This window comes from Zingiber officinale, chromosome 1A (genome assembly GCF_018446385.1).
Source record: "Zingiber officinale cultivar Zhangliang chromosome 1A, Zo_v1.1, whole genome shotgun sequence".
Lineage (NCBI taxonomy): Eukaryota > Viridiplantae > Streptophyta > Magnoliopsida > Zingiberales > Zingiberaceae > Zingiber > Zingiber officinale.
Window position 1 is genome coordinate 124,467,392 of NC_055987.1, and position 23,378 is coordinate 124,490,769.

Here is a 23,378-nt window from a genome sequence, read left to right on the forward strand (position 1 = left end):
AAGTCAAAGAAATAAATACTAGATATATGCGCTTGTTATTATATCAGGATTAAGAGCACACACTTCCATAAGGTCTTGTTCTTTAATGCAATCAGTATAAAAAGAAACTACCTTAAATGGTCCTGCTCAATACACTCAGAGTGTACTAGTGTAATTTTATAGTTAAGATAAACTAATACCAAATTACACTACGACTATTCCAATGGTTTGTTCCTATCCATCTTAGTCGTGAGCTAATTTTTATAATTTATAAGGAATTGATAACATGATCTTCTGTGTGCGACACCACACACAATGTTATCTACAATATAAATTAATTGAACAACTACACTTAGCATATAAATGTAGACATTTGACCAATGTGATTCTTTATTTCAAAACAAAATGTTTACAAAAAGCTAGGCTTTTAGTATACACTCTAACCGGCAGGAGAACAAGCTAAGCGGGCCGGGAGCCCGAACCGAGCGGGCCACCCGTCTGGCTCGAAGAATGGCGTTGGCATTATACACATAATGAATCGATAAATTGATAAAAGAGAAAAAGATGGATAATTAATAAAGGAAAGAGAAAACTAAATAGAACACTCCATCTATCATTAAATGAGAATAAGATAAGACCAAGATATCCTCTATCGGTAATCAATATCATTAAATAGGGGAAGATGGAGGGTCACCAGAAAAGGTATAAAAAGGGCATGCCAGGTATAAAGAAAGGCAAGAAAAATCATTATCCTTAGTACTCTCACTTTTTTCCTCTCTTGCTTCTAACTTGAGCGTCGGAGGGCCAACGCCAGGGACCCATTCCCTAGTTTTGGTTTTGTTTTACAGATAGGAGCGAGGTCTTCATCCAATTAGTAGAACTGCCACCTTCTTGGCTTTCCAACTACATGCCTTCAGGCAGGATCATTTTGGCGCCGTCTGTGGGAACTGATGTACGTTTATGCTTATGATCGTTTATGCATGTGTTTAACGCACATTCACTTGCTTTATTTGTATATATTCTTTGCATGATCATCTCTTTTATCATTTATTCAGTATTTATTACTCTTTTATCAGAGATCTACTATTTTTTTGGTTTTGTGTTGATAGGAACAACTTTTAGAGCAAAAACGATGATTGTCGATGCACCGGAGCAAAGAAGAGCACGGTCGTGCAACCCCGCACAACCGTGTGGACATTTCAGACAGAGAGCAGAGCACAGTCATGCAACCCTACATGGCCGTGTGGCCATTCACCGAGAGAGAGCAGAGCACAGCCATGCAACCTTGCACGGTCGTGCCTCACAACCAGCAGCCAAGATCCACACGGCCATGTGAACCTCACATGACCGTGCAGTGCAACCCAAGCCAAAGCAAGACACGGGCGTGCAGTTGTGGCACGGTCGTGCCAGTTTACCTAAAGAGAAGAAGACCTTGGCTGTGCGGATCTCACACGGTCGTGGCATGGGCCGTGTGGCGCCCGTGCCCTAGCCTATATAAAAGCTTTTAACTCTTCTTCTTTGGGGGGGGGGAGGAGGTGAGCTGTCAAAAGAGATTTACCTTGGTGTCGTTTTACGCTGTCTCGGACTTCTGTTTAACGATCCGAGATCACCGTCATCATCACATCAACTCCAGAAGCAAAGGATTGGATTCGAAGATCACTCGACGTTATTGGATAAACATCTTTTCTCTTTCTCACTTCTCGTTTGAGGATTGTATGCTTACTTATATTATGTCTTTGGATTTTTCTCCGGCATCTATGAAGTAGATCCCTTGTTCTAGGATCAGAGGGAGTAGTTATGGATAGGGTTTGATGTAAGACTCATGTTTATACCTTTACTCATTGGATGATTTTGCTTGCTTTGTTTCTATTTGATATGCATGAGACTTGTTGCTGAGATTATCTCGTCATATTAGTCGATTGTGTAGGAATTGCTAATTTCGTAAAGAGAGGATCTTAGATCGTATACCCAAGGGGCCCTAGTGACAGGGGTAACCCGTTCACGGATATCTAGAATACTCCTTTGAAAGGAGAGGCAACTTCTCCACAAAGAAGTAAAAGACCAAACCAAACCCCTGTCTCTATCCTTAATGATACCGATTAGATTTGTATTCTTGTGATTTACTGAGGCGCCCTAGTGACAGGGGTTAACCGTAATAGGATTTCATATGGATCTTCTCTGTTTAGTGCTTAAGGATAGTAGCTTTAACTTCTGACAAATGCATGTTGATTGACAATGAGGAAAAGATAGAACATGATACATCAGGTTCCACCACAACGAAACCGAACTCCTAGAACTCTTCCCAAGCCAAGTTAACCTTTCTTTCTTTTGCTAGTTCTCACATCTACTTTCTCATTCCCTCTCCTCTTAGGAAATAGTTAACTTACAACCATTGGCAGTTTAACTAATTCTACGTGAACAATCGCTAGTGCTTATAACCAGTTCTGGTGGGATCGATAATCTTTTATTACTGACGACGTATCCGTGCACTTGTGGCAGCGTAACAAGTTTTTGGCATCGTTGCCGGGGACTGTGTCTATAACATTAGAGACTATCATTTGAGTTAGACTAAACTTTTTTTTTTCTTTTCTTACATCTAACTTGTAACTAGTTTCCTAATCCTGTTTCTTTTTTTTTTTTTTTTTTGCATTCTTTCATTACATCCTTTCATTGCATTCTTTCATTGCATTTGCTATTCTTTAATTCTTTTTGTGAATCAAATTCTTTCTGTTCTTTATTCTCTTCTTTGAAGATTAATATTAGTTGATTAGTTTATGAGTTACTCTAGACATTTTTCTTTTTCTTTTTGCATTTTCTTTCTTGCTTTTTATATAGCATTTTATTTCTTGTCTATAATTCTTCATTTTTGTTCTTTCTCATAATTTTTTTTAGATATTCATGAGCACTAACATGTCAAGTAGGCCCTTAAGAAATTTTTCTGCATCCATTTTTGTAAGATTTCTATCTCCCATTGTGCGACCCCATATTGAAGCAGAAAGTTTCCAACTAGACCCGGAGTTAATTTTCATGATACAAGGTCACAAATTTGGATGAGAAGTAACAGAAAGTCCTTATCTGTACCTTGAGACATTTCTAGAACTTTACGATATGGTGAATTGACATGAGAGTGGGATATTTGGTGAGTTTACCTCATCTTTTGAGGATTAAACTCATGATGGTTGTATGCTTGTTATGCGGTTTGAGAGTTTTTACCTCTCAAACCAGTTTTTATACATATGTACCTATTTCCGTGAAGGAGTGTTTGCAGATGTAGTTCGATTGATAACATTTCCTTTCAGTATCAAGGATAAAGCAAGGATTTGATTATATTCCCTCCGTCCTCAAAGCATCACAAGTTGGAAACAATTGGAGAAGCAATTTCTGGATCATTTTTTCCCTCCAAGTAGAACAATTTATATGAGAAATTGCATCATAAATTTTGCTCAGGCATATGGAGAATCATTATTTGAAGCATAAGACAGATTCAAGAGTCTACAAAGACAGTGCCCTCATCATGGTTTGAAAAAATGGTTGACCCTGCACATATTCTATAGGGGAATTTCTTTCTCAGATAAGTGTTTGTTAGATTCATCAGCTAGAGGTTATTTTATGGATAAGAGTGTAGATGAAGCATATACGTTAATTGATCAAGTGGTATTGAACCTCCATGAATGGTCAAACAAAAGTTGGATGGAATCTCCCTAAAAAATTCAAGGAGTGCAAGCTATAAATGTAAGAGAGTCTGTCAAACAAAATGCAGTTCAACCACCCAAAAATGTTGAAATTCACAAGTCACAGAATGAGGGGTTCAAACATTTGGGGGCAAAGATTGATAGTATAGTTTCAAAATGGTTCAAAGAAGACCTTCCTCCTACACTGATAAGATCTAGTGTAAATGATAATGATCTTAAGTTGAGAAGTGGCAAGAATCATGAAGAACTTCTGAAGAAGGACATGTTTAGAATTAAGGAGAAGAACAATAGAAGACCACATGAACTCAGTTTCATTACTCCAGGAAGTTCTCAAAGGCCACAAATACCTTTTCCTCAACGTTTGATCACATAAACACTAGATAAGCAAGTTGAACCTTCTCCTCAAGCTCAAAGAGAATATGGGATAAAGATAGTACCTTTCCCAAGCCCTTCACTAAGGGTTCCTTTTCTACAAAGGCTAATGAGGACCAACAAAGATAAAGATCCTGACAAATTTTGTGACACTGGTAGGGTTGAGTGCAGATTTCATGATGTGTATAAAGATGAAGACTCTTCAGATGATGATTTTATTGATAATGCAGTGGTGAACAAGTTTTTAGATCTACCTCCAGATTTTACAAGGTGTTATGATGAAATTGAATTTTCAGATGATGCATGTGATGTGGTAGATCAACTTAAAACTGCAAGTGAAGTTATTGATCCTCTTATAATTGATTCTCTTATTGAGGATATTGATATTAGTTTATTTTTTGATGTATGTGTTGATGATGATGATGTAGGTGCAGCGGAGGCCAACAAGAGGGGGGTGAATTGCTCCTGAAAAATAAAATTATACCCTCCTCGGATCTTTCAACTCAAAATTACAAAAGTAAACAATAACAATTAAAAGGTAGAAAAAGAAAGACAGAAATTTAACCTGGTTACAACCAAGGAGGTTGTTAATCCAGGGCAATGAGAAGCGCACTAAAAAGAATCTCCTTTGCTGAAGGCGGAGAAGCCTTTTACACTCTAACAACTCAGAACTATTGCTAGGAATTGCTTACAGAGTTGAATGTAGAAGTTATATTTAATTCCTAGCTCTAGGTGCCTTTAAATAGCCTATGAAAATTCTATCCCGAGGGTCCAAGGCGCCTCCAACAAGGTCCAAGGCGCCTCCAGCTCGGTGAGTGGATAGAATTCTATCCGGTGCTCGAACGGTCATTCTGACCTGGCTCAAGGCACCTTCAACAAGCAATGAAGGCGCCTTCAATGTTGAAGGCGCCTTCAATGCATGTTCAAGGCGCCTTCAAGGTTCCTGCATGGCCCAATTTCTGCATAGCCCAATTTCTGCATGGCCCAATTTCTGCATAGTATAAATAGCTTCCAGCTTCTCTTATTTCCTTTGCTTTGACTTCCGAAGCTCCGTTCTTTTGGGTGATTGCGGCCCATCGGAATAGGGCTCACCCGAACCCAATTCCCGACCTTCTCCTCGAGCAGCCTTCCGTCCTGGCTTAACGTCCCTCGAACGCTGCGCATGTTCTTCACGCCCACCGGAGTACTCTTCCGTAGCTCTCTCATCCTTCGGACGCACCGAGCCCGTCGGCTCCCTTCCCATACCGTCCTTCTCACTAACTGCGTCTTCCGCTCGACTTTCTGCACTCCTAAGCTCCTGCACACTTAGACACAGGGATCAAACATAAAGCAGGACCTAACCAACTTGGTTGATTACATCAAAACTACCACGGGGTCCAACAGATAATATGAAAGAATGTGTAGGAAGTTGTGTTGTGGAAGTAGCATCTGAAGAATCACCCCCTTTGTCCACACAACCCTTAGAGATTATGAGAGTTGCAAAGATTGAACATACTGTGGACCAATGTGTAGGGACTTATGCAGAGTTTGCATTGTCTAAAGAATCACCACCTTTGGTAGGACCAACACTTGAGCCAGAGCCAGAACCATCAGTTGATTTAGAGGAATTCACATCCACATGTTTAGAACCTTCAGATTTTCATGAGGCAGATATTTGGAAGCCCAATCTGAACCGTCTTCGACCACCTGAAAAAACTTCAAAGAAGACGAAGATAGAGAGAGTAATACTTTATTTTTTAACTCCAATATTGAAAGCTCCCTCCATAATAAGAACCCCTGGTAGGAGGGTTCTAAAATATCTTACCCCTCCAAAAGCGAGATTTAGATGAATCTAATGAGGTGGTTGAGCTAATGACCTTAAATAAGCGCTTTTTGGGAGGCAACCCAAGGGTTACTTTTCACTTGTATGAGCTGGCCATGATCGTTTCATGGGCATGGAGGTGTCAGAGGAGTCAAAAAAGTGAAGGCGAGACACTACGCGTGTAAGGGAGTCGGTCGTGTGATCCCACACGACCGTGTGATCCCACACGACCGTGTGAAGCTAACAGAGGAAGAAATGCCACTGGCCGTGAGACCCCATGATAACCATGATTTTGCTATATTATTTTAATTCATAATGCATGTTTTTATTGGACTATTCACAGCATAATCTCACATTTAGATTGCATTTCATAATTTGCATGTGATCTTGGACTTAATTGAAAATTAGCCTATTTTCATGGTATTTTGGTGCTAATATTTGTTTATTATTTTGTAGGCATCAAAAGGGTCATGGACCCGATCAGATTGGACCACACTTGGGCTCAAATCTCAGCAACAAGTCTCATGCATATCAAATAGAAACAAAGCAAGCGAAATCATCCAATGAGTAAAGGTATAAACATGAGTTTTACATCAAACCCTATCCACAACTACTCCCTCTGATCCTAGAACAAGGGATCTACTTCATAGACACCAGAGAAAAACCCAAATACATAATATAAGTAAGCATACAATCCTCAAACGAGAAGAGAGAAGGAGAAAAGATGTTTATCCAATAACGTTGAGTGATCTTCGGATCCAATCCTTTGCTTCTAGAGGTGATGTGATGATGACGGTGATCTCGAATCATTGAACGGAAGTCCGAGACAGCGTGGAATGACACCAAGGTAAATCTCTTCTGACGGCTCGCCCCCCCCCCCCCCCCCCCCCCCGAGAAGAAGAGTTAAAAGCCTTTATATAGGCTAGGGCACGAGCACCGCATGGCCCATGTCACGACCGTGTGAGATCCGCACAGCCAAGCTCTTCTTCTCTTCGGGTAAAGTGGCACGACCTCTTCGGGTAAAGTGGCACGGACGTGTCTTGCTTTGGCTCGGGTTGCACTGCACAACCGTATGGATCTTGGTTGCTGATTGTGAGGCACGGTCGTGCAAGGTTGCACGACCGTACTTTGCTCTCTCTCGGTGAATGGTCACACGGCCATGTAGGGTTGCACGACCGTGCTCTGCTCTTTGTCTGGAATGGCCACACGGTCGTGCGGGGTTGCACGGCCTTGCTCTGCTTTGCTCCGGTGCATCGACAATCATCGTTTTCGCTCCAAAAGTTGTCTCTGTCAACACAAAACCAAACAAAGAGCATATCTTCGACATAAGAGTAAAAAATACTGAATAAACGATAAGAGAGATGATCGTGCAAAGAATATATACAAATAAAGCAAGTGAATGTGCGTTAAAACATGCATAAACAATCATAATATCTACGCACATCACACCCCCAGACTTGAACCTTTGCTTATCCTCAAGCAAAATGCTGCAATCTATGTTCATGAGTTCTTATAGCATATCATAATCCCTAGTGTACTCGCCTAACTCTATCAACTAGTTTCATTGATAAGCATGATTGTGGAGTAACCTAAGTATGGCCTAAGCATAAGTTCTTGGTACTCGGTGCAATAAGTAACTCAAACTCTTCAAGTTTTAATTTTTTGTCCTAGTCAAGTCGTCATACAATTGAGTTCCTAATATTCCCGGTGATAGGCACTTATCTGCCACACACTTAGTTTATTTTCCTTAAATTACACAAGGTCTCAAAGAATACTACTCGGAATCAAAAGAAACATAACATTTATTTCCCCAGTAACCTAACTCGGTCTCAAAGAGGTAAATTGTTAGTTTCCACTCACGACAACTATTTTTTTTATCCCTTATTCAACTCTTTTTTTTATTTATTTATTTTTGGTGCTATAGAGGTGTAGCACTAATCACAAATGTCAGATGCATATGTTGGGATTTAGATTTTTCCAAATGAGCTTCCATCATCCGAGGTCATCCAGTAACCAAAATGTAACTAAGGAATCCCCATGGAAACAAAAATACTAAGCAAATTGGATGAATCATAACTATTTCAAAATATTTCTACTATTCAAGCTTAAGTACTTAAGTGAAGTGAAAGTAAGATCCTTAAGGTTAGGCCAAGACATATACTAAACTCCGTACAATGCTTAGCTTATTTCATGCTACTAAAGATAGAGAAAGGAGGTACACCAAACATACTAACACTATCTCTACAACACATGAACTAAGAAAATACACGTGCTAGTCATTTTGCTATTGGACAAGTCAATAGAGGAAGTAGAAGGTTTGATGTTCTCAAATATACCTTAAAACTATTTTTTAGAAATGATGAAAAACTACAAGTAGGAAAAGAAAGTGCAAATGAGATGCAAGTAGAAATATGAAACTAAAAGAAATAAAAACGAAATGCAAGTAGATAAAGCAAACTAAATAAATATGCAGAAAGAACAAAAAAGGACTCGACTCAACTCAGGTTGTGCAAACACAACACCCCCCAGACTTATACTTTTCATCGTCCCGATGAAATCAAAATGGCCAATGAGATTGAAGGTTGGGGAGGTCAGGAAACTCAAGATAAGACTCAACTACCCATCTCAAGTCCCTTACCTATTTATGATATGAGAACAACTCGTCAATATTACTCTGAAAATTCCGCATATACCACCTAAAATCCTCGTTCTAAGTCATTCTCTTCCTATGAGCATCCATGAATTCAAGCATTCGTATGCATAAATCTCTTTCACTCCTAAAACAGTCCTATAAGTGCTTAAATTGCTCGTCCTTCATGCAAAAATTTCTAGTAAACAATTATTAGTTTGTTCCAAGTCATGACGAAGAGAGTTGATAATAGGACGAAATTCTTGGAAATTGAATCGCAAAATGTCTCGACTAACCGAAGGCATATTTCTAGGAAGGGAGGTTGGAGGTGGGTTAATTTGTTGCTTTGCTAAAGTTAAACGCCAATTCTCCTTAACATGGATCATGGTCAAAGCCGGGTTGGGCAATCTAAGGGGAAAACTATCCTTAATCACAAGACTACACTCATATTCCTCTCGGCGAATCAAATGAGTGCTTAAACAAAAATTTAAATCCATTCGATAAATATCTTCAATCATTTCAAGACCACTCAGATCATAACCTAGTACTACCGTAATATGAGTAAGCAATCCTCGTAAAATAATGGGGGCAGAGGAAGAAGCCTTCCCTAATATTATCAAGTGCCTTAAAAAGAAATATTCAGAATTAGTAAACACATTTTCTATCATTGCATATAAACAATACAAGTCAGAAAGTCTTACAATTCCTTCTTTACCGCCCCTTCCAAATATCGTGTTCCTCATCATCATATGGACATATCAAAAAATTGGGTTAATGATACTAGTACCATTAGAAACATGTAGATTAAAGCAAGACCGTCCACCAATTTGCTCTCATAAGTTTGAATTTTCAAAAGCATGTAGGATTATGTAAGCTCCATCCCTAGGCAAATCATAGCATGTATTAAAATCCTCAAGACTCCATTCATAGTCATCATTAAATAAATGAAATTTTAATTTTTCTCCTCCTTGAACATTATCAACTGTGATGGAGCTTAAAATTTCCAAAACAATACAAGGATAAGTTGGGTACTTCATGGTCATTACGTTAGTCCAACCTATTCTATCAAGCGACCAATCAATATCATTCCTAAACCCCAACACTTCCAAGGTTTCTTGGTCCATAAACCTAGTGCTCAAAATAGAACGTTTAGATAAAGAGTGATAACGATGCAATTGTTCATCACTAGAGAAAGTAATGCCGAAGTTGTTAGATATACTTTTGAAGTGTGCATTCCCCCTTGTTTGAGACAACCAACAACTCTTTTACTTTCCTTTGATGAGAGCTCCCTTCGATGATATTCGACATCACGGATGATGGGAGAGGTAGATTTGAATGAGATGAATGTGGGAGATGGGTGGTAGTACTTTTGGGAACTTGTGGGAGGAAGGAAAGAGAAGGGGGGTATGAGGAAGGAGATGAAGGTGGTGGCACGACCGTGTAAGCATCTGCTCACCCATGCCCTAATAGGAGTGGAATTGGGTCGGGCCATGTAAGACTCCCCACGCCCTCCTCTTGATAGCTTGGCACGGTCGTGTCAGTTGACACGACCGGTTCTTTACTCCTCTCGATCGCGATCGCACGGCCGTGCCAGATCTGCACGACCCGTGCCCTCTTCCCCTCTGGTGACTTCGCACGATCGTGCCATTCGGCACGGCCGTGTATTATTCTTTCTCTGCACAAGCCACACGGTCGTGTGGGGTGGTGTCAACCTTTTTTCATGTCACAAGGCACCCCAAATTGATAAAGATTGGAACTCAATTAAAATTAAGATAAGTGTCATAGTAAGGAGTCCCAAGTTGTATTTTTCCAAGGATTAACTAGTAAATGTGTGTGAATTCTAGATTCGGTTCCAATCATAATCTAATTTCAATTTGAATACATCTACTTCCAAAAGTGCACTAGAGCAATTCAAAATGTAGTCAAAGAAGGGAAAATCTATCTAAACATGCTCCACTTCATTTGATTCAAATTATCAACAATTAAATTCAGATTCTAATGTATCATTAGACCCAATCAATCGATTCCCACTTCTTCAACTCACAATATCAATAATACTCAAACTAAATTATGCAACCCGAAACAACTCTAATTCATAATCACAACTAACTTCAACAATCAAGCTCAAATTCAAGTTTCCAATTCTCAATCTCATTAATTCACACTTAATAGAGGTAAACAAATAAAAGTTTAAATGATTCATTCATACACAGCCACACCAAAATCCAATGAATCAAATAAGATGTTTCCTAAATCCATGAATTGAAACTAACTCTAACTTATAGAAACCTAAACAAAAGATTCCAAGTAAGAAGAAAATTTCAAACTAAGTTAGTAGCTAAACATTACTGTAATTTCAGAAATCTTAAGGAATCAGAATTTCAAGTCAGAAATCAGAATTGGGGTTTGCAGCAAAGAAAATCAAAATAGAATTGCATAAGGAAACTCAAACAAAACACAATAGCAAAGTAAAGACTCAGATCTGAAGATCTGAGCAGGAATATCAACAATTAAAAGACAATGATAAAGAATTTTAAACCCTAAAACATTCCACAGTCCCAAACCCGTAGCAATCTTCTTCAATCTGCCAGGAAACCTCCAAAACAGAAATGCTCTCGGAACCCCTATAAGCATTCAACAACAATTCGAAGCTTCCAACTATTTCCATAGGGCACTCACAGCTCACGGAAACCTCTGTTCCAGCTCCATCCATCTAGAAACCTCATCGGCCGAAGATACAGAGCAAGAATTCTGTGACTGCAAAACTAAGTTGGTTGATCAGATCTACTTAGCTTCGTTGTGAAATGGAGATCGGAACAGGATCAGAAACTCTCAGGAGACCTCCTTCGAAGCTCTGGTGGATGCGAAATTCGCTGATCGGGAAACCTCCCCTCAGGAACGCGGCGGCGGAACAGAATTCAAGTCGCCATCTGGAGACCTCCTTCAAGCTCTCTAATCATCGGAAGATGAACGTCGGCAGCTGAAGATCGTCATCGGTGAAGAAATCAAGCTCTCGGATCTGGAACGTGGAATGGGAGCAATGGCGCCGCAAGGAAGAAGAAGATGGCACTGTAGAAAAATCACGAACACGCCGAGCCCGAGCACTGTAGCTTCTCACGAGGTTTTTATATCCCTTTCAAATTTAATCAGACGGTTGAGAATCATCGGAGCTTGATCAATGGTGGAAAATAACCTAAAATCTGATCCAACAGTACTGATCTTCATCTACAGTCCAGATCTACTCCTCATTAGGTCGGATGAACCAGATGCTTGACGGATGGCCCAGATCTCTCCAATCTTCAATGGACGGTCCAAATCAATCCAGGTCTTGATCACCTCATTTTGCCCTAGATTTGATTCAGGGGGAGGAACCAAATTAGTTGGCATCTCAAAAGCATAGTCTACCCATCCGGATAATTAGGACTAGACTGAAAAAGATAATTTGACTCTTGTTCAACTAGTACCTGTTGGTGCAATTTACGTTAACAGTCTAACTCAGATTTTGATGGATGATAAGTGAATAAGTTAGGTGTTATCTTAATCTAATGCATTTACCAAGTGCGCAGGTTTCAAGATATTTGATTCCCAATTGGCAGTCAGGATATTCGATTCCTAACTGGAAGAAAGTCTAGTCGGGATGTTTGATTTTTGATGGAAGAAGACCGGATGTGTGATTCCCAATTGGAGAAGACTAGATGTGCGATTCATGATTGGAGAAGACTGGATGTATGATTCCAGTAGATCGGGATGTGCAATTCCTGAAGTCCAGATATATGATTCTAGAGGTAACTCTACACTTGGTAAGTAGAGGTAAGTCACTGGAGGAGAGTGGCTAAGTGAGGATACGCCCCCCCTTCAAAGGGATAGTAGGCATCGGTCTGATTTAGGTCTATTTCGGAAACCTAAATCGAGACCTTGATTAGATCCTAGTTTCGGGAAGACAAAATCTAATTACTACTTTTTACTATGATTATGGTAACTCTATTTTGCAAGGTACATTTTATATTATTGGACTAACATATTTTACAGGGTAAAAGGAGCACAAAGGCCTTAGGTGAATAGTGCATGAGGCGCCTTCTAGGTGAAGGAAGACACCTTCCTACTGTTCATGGAAGGCGCCTTCCTACTGTTTATGGAAGACGCCTTCAGTGTTGTGGAAGGTGACTTCCACAGGATAGATCTTGGACCTCATTAAAGATAAGGTACAACAAAGTCAAGATCAAATTTCTCAGGTTAGAGGCTTCTTCAAGGTCCTTGAAGGCGCCTTCCACGGCCCTTATAACGGCCTCTCGACCCAAGCTTTAGACACAATTGACATACGAGCTTCTGCACATCCAAACAGCTTTCCAACTGCTCTAACTTTATGCTGCTGCTTTGTTACAAGTCTTATATGTCCGACTGTCATTGAGAAGCTGACCAAACACCAAGCTCAAGCTAACCAACTTTAGACATTGTTTAGTAACTAAAATTTTGTATAGCATTTAATTTATGTAAATGGGAAGTATAGCGTGTTACACTTCTTCTATCTTTTTGTAATCAATCACCTCTTCGGCTATTCTAAAAGAGGCATTTAGTAGATTACCTGTTGATAGGTCTGCAAGACCTAAGTCTTGGAGTAGGAGTCACCAAAGGCTCCGAATAAAGTAAAAACCGCTTATGTTCGTGTCTTTTACTTTCTTTCCACTTTCGTCTTTTCCACTGCATCTTTACTTTGATTTTAAATCCCAAAAAAAAAAGTTTTTAAAAACCACGTGATTCACCCCCCTCCCCCTCTCACGTGTGACTCGATCCAATACTACTAAGGTGGGACGATATGATAATACGTTAGAAAAAATTGATCGAGAAAGTCAAGCTGAGTAAGGCATACCCTACTTGGTCTACTTAGCTGAGTGAAACTAATTGAAGCTACCTCGCCACATCCTAGACTAGTTAGACCAACATTTTTCAATGGGAAAGTTAAATATATAATTTCTTAAAAAAATTTTGTTTAGAAGTGGTCGTTGTTTCGATCTGCAAGAAGACCCCTGTGCCTCGCCACAGCTTGAAAACAATTTTTGAAATGTATATTTAACTAACTGATGGTTAAACTTAAATCTAACACAAAGTCAAACTATCTTCATATAAAAATTTAACTAACTTATCTCACAAAATAATAGAAATACCTTGATTAAAAAATTAGATCGGGTAAGATTATTAAGAAAATTAAAATTAAAATTAAATTAAACTTTAATTAAAAACTTATAAAACTTAATTAAAAACTTAAATAAAACTTAATTAAAAGCTTAATTAAAACTTAAACCTAAACCTAACTTAAATCAATGTTTTCAATGTTAATTAATAACAACTCCTACTTTTTGTAGGAATGTAAGTGGATACTTGATAATAATTATTCTAGACATATAATTATTGGATCGAGAAGCGCTAGAGGGGGGTGAATAGCGCTCGCGGCTTTCACTAATCGATTTCAAAAATCGTTCGTAAGTAAACGTAGCGGAAATGATAAAATACAAACGCAGAGACACAAGGGAATTTACTTCGTTCGGAGCCTTGATCGACTCCTACTCGAAGGCCCGCGATCCTTGATCACTTTCCGTGGGCAACAACTATAAGCTCAATAAGAATTACAAACTAATTACAATGAAAGTATAATAACAACTTTATACCGACAACTAAGGAAGAAGAAACAGAGCTCCGGGTCATCGGGAGGTTGTTGCAGCACTTCTGGATTGTGTCGTTAGCAACTATATATAAAGGAATTGCTTGGAGTGAGTTGTGAAGAGCTGCTGGTCGAGACCCCCTTATAAAGGGTGTTCAAGGCGCCTTGAAAGCCATCCAAGGCGCCTCCATGCTGGTCGAGTCACCCGCTGCGATAAGGGCTGAACTGGTCGAACTTTATCAGGCTCAAGGCGCCTTCATGCTTCCTCAAGGCGCCTTCATCCTCCATTCCAAGGTGCCTTGAGCCTCCTTCAAGGCGCCTCCAAGCCTGCTTCGCAGCCAGCTCATCTTTTGCACCCGAGGCGCCTCCAAGCTCCATGGAGGCGCCTCGGACACTGTTCATCCAAGGTAAACTTGTGCTCCTTTGCACCTGCAAGAGTGTTAGTCCCAAACACATACCCTACAACACAAAGTTAGCACAAAACAACAGTAAATATGATAACATAATATAGTGACAGTCTCTGGACTGTCCGGGTCTGACTTCAGATTTCCAACTGGAAACCCTAGGTCGACCCGATGCCTACTGTTCCCTCTGCGGGGAATGCGTCCTCACCTACTCCACTCAGGAGATTTACCTTTTGCCAGTTCGGTCCTCCAGACCGACTGGACTTTTTCTCAGCGTCCGTTGCTTCCGTTCTTCATGCTGGACGTCCGATCCTCGACCCTTCCAGACTTCTACCCGATTTGCGACACAAGGATTTTAACCTAGGGTTACCACCCCCTATAACCTAGGATTACCACCCCCCTAGGGTTTTTCACCTGCCTAACCGTAGTTAGGACTTTCCTGAAACACTCACTCAAATATATTAGATAACAAGTAAGTTTAACTTTGAACCCTTTGTCATTATCAAAACTCAGGTTCGATTGTCGGATGCTTCCTGCACCAACAATCTCCCCCTTTTTGATTATGGCAACCGAAATTCAAAGTTAAGTTAAAAGATGCAAAACATATAGGCATAAGTAAGCACAGGCATAAATAAGGCATAAGTACATACAAAGCTCCCCCTTAATAGAAGCTCCCTCTTAAAAAAATCTCTCTTTTGAATTTTCTTTAATTTTATTTAATTCCTTTGAATTTCCCTATACTCTCCCCCTTTGTCATATATCAAAATAACTAAGAGAGAAATCAATATAGTAGTAAACACTTAAATTAATTTTCTTGTAAATATTTAAAGCTTAAGTGTATTTTTCAGTTTTTGGAACCGATTTTGAATAAGTTTTTAAAATATTTTTAAAGGATTTTGAATAAGTTTTTCAAATAATTTTCAAAGTATTTTGAATAAGTTTTTCAAATATTTTTCAAAATATTTTTAAAATGATTTTCAAATAATTTTTCTAAGGATTTTTAAATAAGTTTTCAAATAATTTTCAAAGGATTTTGAATAAGTTTTTCAAATATTTTTCAAAGTATTTTGAATAAGTTTTTCAAATATTTTCAAAGGATTTTTAAAATGATTTTCAAATAATTTTTCAAAGGATTTTGAATAAGTTTTCAAATAATTTTCAAAGAATGTTTAAATAAGTTTTCAAATAATTTCCAAAGGATTTTTAAAACGATTTTCAAATAATTTTTCAAAGGATTTTTAAAATGATTTTCAAATAATTTTTCAAAGGATTTTGAATAAGTTTTCAAATAATTTTCAAAGGATTTTTAAAATGAGTTTTCAAATAATTTTCAAAGGATTTTTAAAATGATTTTCAAATAATTTTTCAAAGGATTTTTAAATAAGTTTTCAAATGATTTTTAAAATGAGTTTTCAAATAATTTTTCAAAGGATTTTTAAAATGATTTTCAATTAATTTTTCAAAGGATTTTAAATAAGTTTTCAAATAATTTTCAAAGGATTTTTAAAATGAGTTTTCAAATAATTTTCAAAGGATTTTTAAAATGAGTTTTCAAATAATTTTCAAAGGATTTTGAATAAGTTTTCAAATAATTTTCAAAGGATTTTTAAAATGAGTTTTCAAATAATTTTTCAAAGGATTTTTAAAATGATTTTCAAATAATTTTTCAAAGGATTTTGAATAAGTTTTCAAAGGATTTTTAAAATGATTTTCAAATAATTTTTCAAAGGATTTTTAAATAAGTTTTCAAATAATTTTCAAAAGATTTTGAATAAGTTTTTCAAATATTTTTCAAAGGATTTTTAAAGTGATGGTTGATTGAGTTTAGTTGATTTTAATTAAATTTGCTTAAATTTTGATCAATTTGAACTTATTTGAACATAGATCCATCTCACCCGATTCTACATTATCAATCAGGTAATCTTAAGTAATTTTGTGAGATGGTTATCTTGAATTTAGGTTATTTCTAATGAGTAATTTACATTTGAGTTAAACTTAGGTTTTCCAAATAGTCAATTAAATATGTCTTTCCATGATTGATTCCCAGGTCAGGGCGAGGCTCTAGGCCTTCTTGGGTATGGGATCATCCACCTCTTCCTAAACAGAATCGCTCAAAGAAATATATATTTAATTTTCTTTTTGAAACTCCTAGATTTAACTAGCAAGTGTAAATTACGCCTAGATCCTTAAGCTATCCTAGTCTAAGGATGTATATTGCAAGAAAATAAATAAACAAGCATCAATCAATTTATATATATATTGAGATGGTTTTTCTATTGGCTCCCCCTGGATCATAGTCTCGATATGGTCTATCAAGGAAATGGATCTGATCCTTGGGGACCCAATAGTGATCAGGTCCAACTTGATTAACCAAGTTTGACTTGGGGACCCATGCTTGAATTATGTTTCTATTATTTCTATTTACTAAAGATAGATATGATTTATACTTACTTTTGGTTCTGAATCCAAGTCCGGATTTTTTGTACACAGCTCGCTGTTTTCCAAGAATCAGATCCAAATTCTTGGAACCCAAGGTGAATCGTTCCAACGTGTTCTTGAGTTCTTTAATTTGAGCTTTCAGATTGGAATTTTCTTCCTCAAGTTGTTGGACTTGAGTTGAGTTTCCAATTTGAACTGACTCAGTTAAAGAGCTCAAGTCAGTCGCTTCCTTAAGGGTTGTTACCTCCTTTTGGAGCGACTTAACCCGGATGTTGGATTTAGCCAACTTTTTTTACTAAGTAAGGTAATAATTCATGCAAGTTATCTAATTGAAATTCTACGAGAAGTGAATTTACAGTGGGATTTGGTCCTTCGGAAACGAATGCGGATTCGTGGCTTTGCTCAGACTCGGCTTCCGACTCGCTCTCGGTTTCAAACTCAAATCGGACTCGATTTCGTTGATGTCTACTTGTACTGGCAAAGCAAGGAAGCTTGTCGGTTCTTCTTTATCAGACTCAGATTCGTCTGACGACTCGGACTAGGTTGCCTTCAATGCCTTCTTTCTTTTCTTCTTGTTTGGACAGTCTGGTTTGTAGTGCCCCTTCTGATTGCATCCATAGCAGGTGACTCCAGTCTTGTCCTTCTTGGTTGTTTGAGTTTCCCTTTTTGACTTGCATATTTTCCGCACGAGCTTTATCAGTTTGGAAATAACTTCATCTTCATCATCTGCATCCGATTCGTCTTTGGACTTGGATTTGCGCCTCGTCGTCGGTTCACGCATTTTGATGGTACCTGCAACCAAAGCAACACCTTTCTCGACCGGGCGTGCATTAGTCTGCTCATGCAATTCTAATTCGGAAAATAATTCATCTAGTTTTATTGAAGATAAATCCTTGGAAACTTTTTAAGCATCCACCATGGATGCCCACAAAGCGTTCCTCGAAAAAGCGCTTAGCGCGTACCTTATTACGTCGCGATTTTCCACCCTTTGGTCGATCTCATGAAGCCCGTTGAGTAGGTCCCGGATGCACGCATGAAGCTGGTTCACCGTCTCACTTTCCTGCATTTTAATATTATACAATTTATTTAAAATTAAATCACGCTTACTTACTTTAGCGTCTGACGTGCCCTCGTGCAGCTCGATTAGTTTGTTCCACAGCTCCTTCGCACTTGAAAATGGTCCGACTCTATTGAGTTCTTCTTTTGTAAACCCGCATTGTAGCATGCAAGTGGCTTTGGCATCTGCTTCCACCTTCTTCCTGATGCTAGCTGTAACGACCACCCTTCTTACTACTACTACTCTCTAAGGATGACCGTTACTTATCTACTAACTCTACTTAACCGGTATAATTAAAAATCTCTAGAAAAACCCTACCGAAAAATTCCGGCAGAGTCTCCCTTGTACCGGTGACCATAATCATTAATACATGACATAATATACACAGCCACAAGCGGCTGGAACACATATCAATCAACCACGCAGTTTATATATCAAAAAGAAGCACAATACCAAGGAAAAATCAACTCTAGCAAATACACGACAAAACAAACCAAATAATAACATGCACAAGTTCTAAATTCGTTAAACACTTAAACCAAAACATTCTAAATAAATTCTGGTTCAATCTCTTAGTCTACTCCATAGTCCAAACATCACACACCATCCGCGCCACCTTGTCGCCTTCCTTGCTATATCTTTTCCTTTCCTATATCTGCAGTAAGAGGAAGTGTAGTCTATAAGCAAAATTTGCTTAGTAAGCGCTATCTAACTCACAAAATCACGAATGTGCATGTATACGAAAAGAACTAGAAACTATATGCTCTAAAAAGAAATAAAGCATAAACATAACTGCTCATGTCAAACTAATAGCAAAGAAAAGCTAAGAAATCTACTCATGTAATTCTAATAGTTAATCATGCTGCTCATCTAATAGGTAAACATGAAAACTACTCATCTACTAGATAAACATGGTAGAATAAAGAACTAAACTTACTGATTTTTAGAACTATATGAATCTTATTTCATTTGTTCTAAACTCAATCTTTAATACTTTATGTTTATGTAAAACTCGTTTTACTTGTCCAAAAACTTATACTTATAATACTTCAAAATAATAATCAACTTCTTCTTGGGCCCGGTAACTGTGCTTTTACTTTTGTAACGACCCGACCCATTCGGCGGCCTATTTGGCGACCCTATGGTCGTCGACCGTCGACCGTCGGCCGAGCCGTTACTACTAGGTTATCTAAACCTAGGGACGACTATGAGAGCCCAGCCCAAGGACAGAGAGTCCAGTACAGTGTCACTGATAAAAGTAAAATACTTGTTATCTTTTAATACTTCTAATATATAATGCCTCGGCATTTTCTTTAGCACCTTGTGTGTCAAAATCCCTAAAGTCTTGACTTTGGGATCTTCTTAAGGCCTTGGCCTTTTTCTTTCTTTTCTTTATCTTTCTTATACTTGTTAATACTTCTAAAAGAATACTTCTTTAAAAAGAAACTGAAATGTTTAAGCAAATTCTAACTTTAAAATGCTTTAACCCAAAAATCTGCCTACTATGCTAATAAAATTCTGCATATTAAAATCTGCATACTATACTTATAAAAATCTGCACACTAAAATGTTGCATATTAAGCTGACACAATTCTGCATATTAAGCTCTAAAGAAACTAGAAACTGATTGTATTAGAAGGAAGGCTACTTTTCTAATTGTATTAGAAGGAAGGCTACTCATGCACATCTAATAACATAAGAAACTAGAAATCTGCTCATGTTATTCCAATAGCAAAGGAACTAGAAATCTAAATCTGCACATGTTCATGTTATTTACTAAATCTAAATAGCAAAGGAACTGAATGAATATATAAATGCACACTTGAATAGATCTGCTCATGCTCATGCCTACTGGTGGGAGTTGTCTATAGTTCCACGGCAAGAAAGTAATATAAGGGAAGCAAAATGCTATACATAGCTATTCAAACAAACATATATATATCAAATTCACAGCTTAACCCTTTTTATAAGCAACCCTAATTCTCCGAATCATGCTTCATCAGATGGCAAAGAAAACCAGCAACATAAACTTCAATTCATGGCAGTAAATGCTAACAAAACTGTGATGCTAATTAAGATAATAAGGAAATCTAAGTTTGATACCCATGTAAAACCTAAACAAAGCTTACACTTTTATAGAGTAGAAGAGATCTAAATTGTCTCTAACAGCATACTACTCATAGCCCTAATCCATGGAACCAATAGCATACACTTGATACACTTACCCATTCTAAATTAATCCTTACCCAGCTGAGCATAAGGAAAATTACTGCTGTTATCACAAAAGTTAACACGTGATGTACTAAAACATGCACCCAATAGATCTACACAATCTAATTCTTCCCAACTAAGCATAGCATAAAGAAAAGTTGCTCATATAACTATCCATTATAGTGTCCACAAAGAAACTACGTACTAGTTTATGCACTTCTTCGTGCTCACTGTCTGCCCACATAAAACAAATGGACGACAATTATCTAAAATGACAATTCACAGTAGAAAACATGGCAGCAAGCTTCACAAGCAACTTCACAGCAGCAATCATTCAAAACAAGAAAGCTCACGGCAGCAAACAACAACTCAACATACTTAACTCTTCCATATCCTTACTTTGAGTCTCACGGCAGTAGCCCTAAACCCAATCTTCACAACAAAAATTCTAAAGCAAGAAGAAACTAAATCCCTAGAAATTCTGAGATTCTTTACAACAAATCCGAAAGCTTAAAAGGGAAGAACAATCTTATTTATAAAACTCACGGCACATTCACAAATAAGAGAAACTCTAAATCAAAGGCTCGAAACTATCTTACCGTGGGTGAGTAAGCGCTTACCGCATGTTTTTGGATTCAAACCGAGAAGGAGGAGCTGTTAGGGTTCCGGTGACTTGCGGTTTGGCTTCCTCTTCGTGCTCACAGCCTTCTTCTTGACGAGGGGAGCTTGGATCTGAGAAGAGCTCGCGGAAGGATCCCCTTTGGCCGGAGACGAAGCAAGGTCTTCGTTTTCGTTCTCGCTCGGGCAAAAACGGCGCACGCGAGAGGTGAGAAGAAAGGTGCCGAATAATACCTAAGTTCCTCTTTCTTATACTAGGGTTTCATTACAACTTAACTATATTTCGTTATAGATTTAGTTAAGAAAAGTTCGGCTGGTCTGTTGGTTAAGCGAATCTCTGCTTAACCCGAGGTTTCTGGTTCAAACCTCGTCTTGGACATTATTTTTGTCAAGACTTCTTTCGTTTTGTAAAAATATCAAACGACCTCCAAAAATTGCATAAAAATACTCTAAAAATTTCTAAAAATCTCTAGAATTTTTCTAAAGTATTTCTAGATTTTATTAAGGTCTTTTAGGACCCCAAATCATGAAATTTGGGGTGTTACACTAGCGTCCCAATTGGTGCAGGAAACTAGTTCTCCGGTGCTGTCACGTGGTAGCTCGAGACCGGTCTGGATGATGATCCACATCTCAACTTGCGTCTTGAGATGGTAGATCATCCGGTTCTTCCAATAGGCAAAGTCTTCACCGGAGAAGAGCGGGGGGTGGGTAGTGCTCGAGCCTTCTTGAAGGGCCATTAAAAACTTGCACACAAAGAAGAAGAGAAAAAATATACCAGTACTTGATCTTGGATTAGCAGTGCGGTATGAATTAAAAAAAAAAACTAACTTGAGTGGTGTTGCACCAACCTCGAGCGAAATCGATACAAGCGAGAAAAAACTGGAATATAGCAATAATACTAATTTCAGTTGACTCCGAAAAAAAATTAAAAACACCATGAAAAAGATGCGTGATTGGTGGTTGCACCAGATCAACGCAACATTGCTCTGATACCAATTGTTGGATCGAGAAGCGCTAGAGGGGGGTGAATAGCGCTCGCGACTTTCACTAATCGTTTTCAGAAATAGTTCGTGAGTAAACGCAGCGGAAATGATAAAATACAAACGTAGAGACATAGGGGAATTTACTTCGTTCGGAGCCTTGAACAACTCCTACTCGAAGGCCCGCGATCCTTGATCACTTTCCGTGGGCAACAACTATAAGCTCGATAAGAATTATAAACTAATTACAATGAAAGTATAATAACAACTTTATACCGACAACTAAGGAAGAAGAAACAGAGCTCCGGGTCGTCGAGAGGTTGTTGCAGCACTTCTGGATCGTGTCGTTAGTAGCTATATGTAAAGGAATCACTTGGAGTGAGTTGTGAAGAGCTGCTGGTCGAGACCCCTTTATAATAGGTGTTTAAGGTGCCTTGAAAGCCATCCAAGGTGCCTCCATGCTGGCCGAGTCACCCGCTGCGATAAGGGCTGAACTGGTCGAACTTTATCAGGCTCAAGGCGCCTTCATGCTTCCTCAAGGCGCCTTCATCCTCCAGTCCAAGGCGCCTTGAGCCTCCTTCAAGCCGCCTCCAAGCCTGCTTCACAGCCAGCTCATCTTTTACACCCGAGGCACCTCCAAGCTCCATGGAGGCGCCTCGGACACTGTTCATCCGAGGTAAACTTGTGCTTCTTTGCACCTGCAAGAGTGTTAGTCCCAAACACATACCCTACAACACAAAGTTAGCACAAAACAATAGTAAATATGATAACATAATATAGTGACAGTCTCCGGACTGTCCAGGTCTGACTTCGGATTTCCAACCGGAAACCCTAGGTCGGCCCGACGCCTACTGTTCCCTCTGCAGGGAACGCGTCCTCACCTACTCCACTCAGGAGATTTACCTTTTGCCAGTTTGGTTCTCCAGACTGACTGGACTTTTGCTCAGCGTCCATTGCTTTCGGTCTTCATGTTGGACGTCCGGTCCTCGACCCTTCCAGACTTCTACCCGGTTCACGACACCAGGATTTTAACCTAGGGTTACCACCCCCTAGGATTTTTGCCCGAAGCTTCGACCCGCCAAGACTTTCCTCATAGGGTTACCACCCCCTATGACCTAGGGTTACGACCCCCCCTAGGGTTTTTCACCTGCCTAACCACTGTTAGGACATTCCTGAAACACTCACTCAAATACATTAGATAACAAGTAAGCTTAACTTTGAACCCTTTGCCATTATCAAAACTCAGGTTCGATCGTCGGATGCTTCCTACACCAACAATAACTAGAGATCAAACCAAATTCACCAAATTAAAACATAAAAACTTAGGAACAATTACTTTTAGAAATAACAACAAACTTAAGGTAATTGGAATAGGTAATATTGAACTTGAATATGATTTCATTATTTATAAAGTATTATTTGTTGAAAATTTTAAGTTTAATTTACTTAGCATCAGTCAATTGTGTAATTCTGGCTATAAGGCTAGTTTTCTATCATTTGAGTGCTTAATCAAACACATAGACAACCCTAACATAAGACT

General features: G+C 38.6%; 1 non-coding gene across 1 annotated transcript; it reads right to left on the minus strand.

Annotated features, from left to right (window-relative positions):
- Positions 1 to 3,394: 3,394 nt before the first annotated feature.
- LOC122039190 lies at positions 3,395 to 3,500 on the minus strand. The gene has a single exon (XR_006128076.1). It is a non-coding gene; the product is annotated as a small nucleolar RNA R71 (small nucleolar RNA).
- Between the last annotated feature and the right edge of the window lie 19,878 nt (positions 3,501 to 23,378).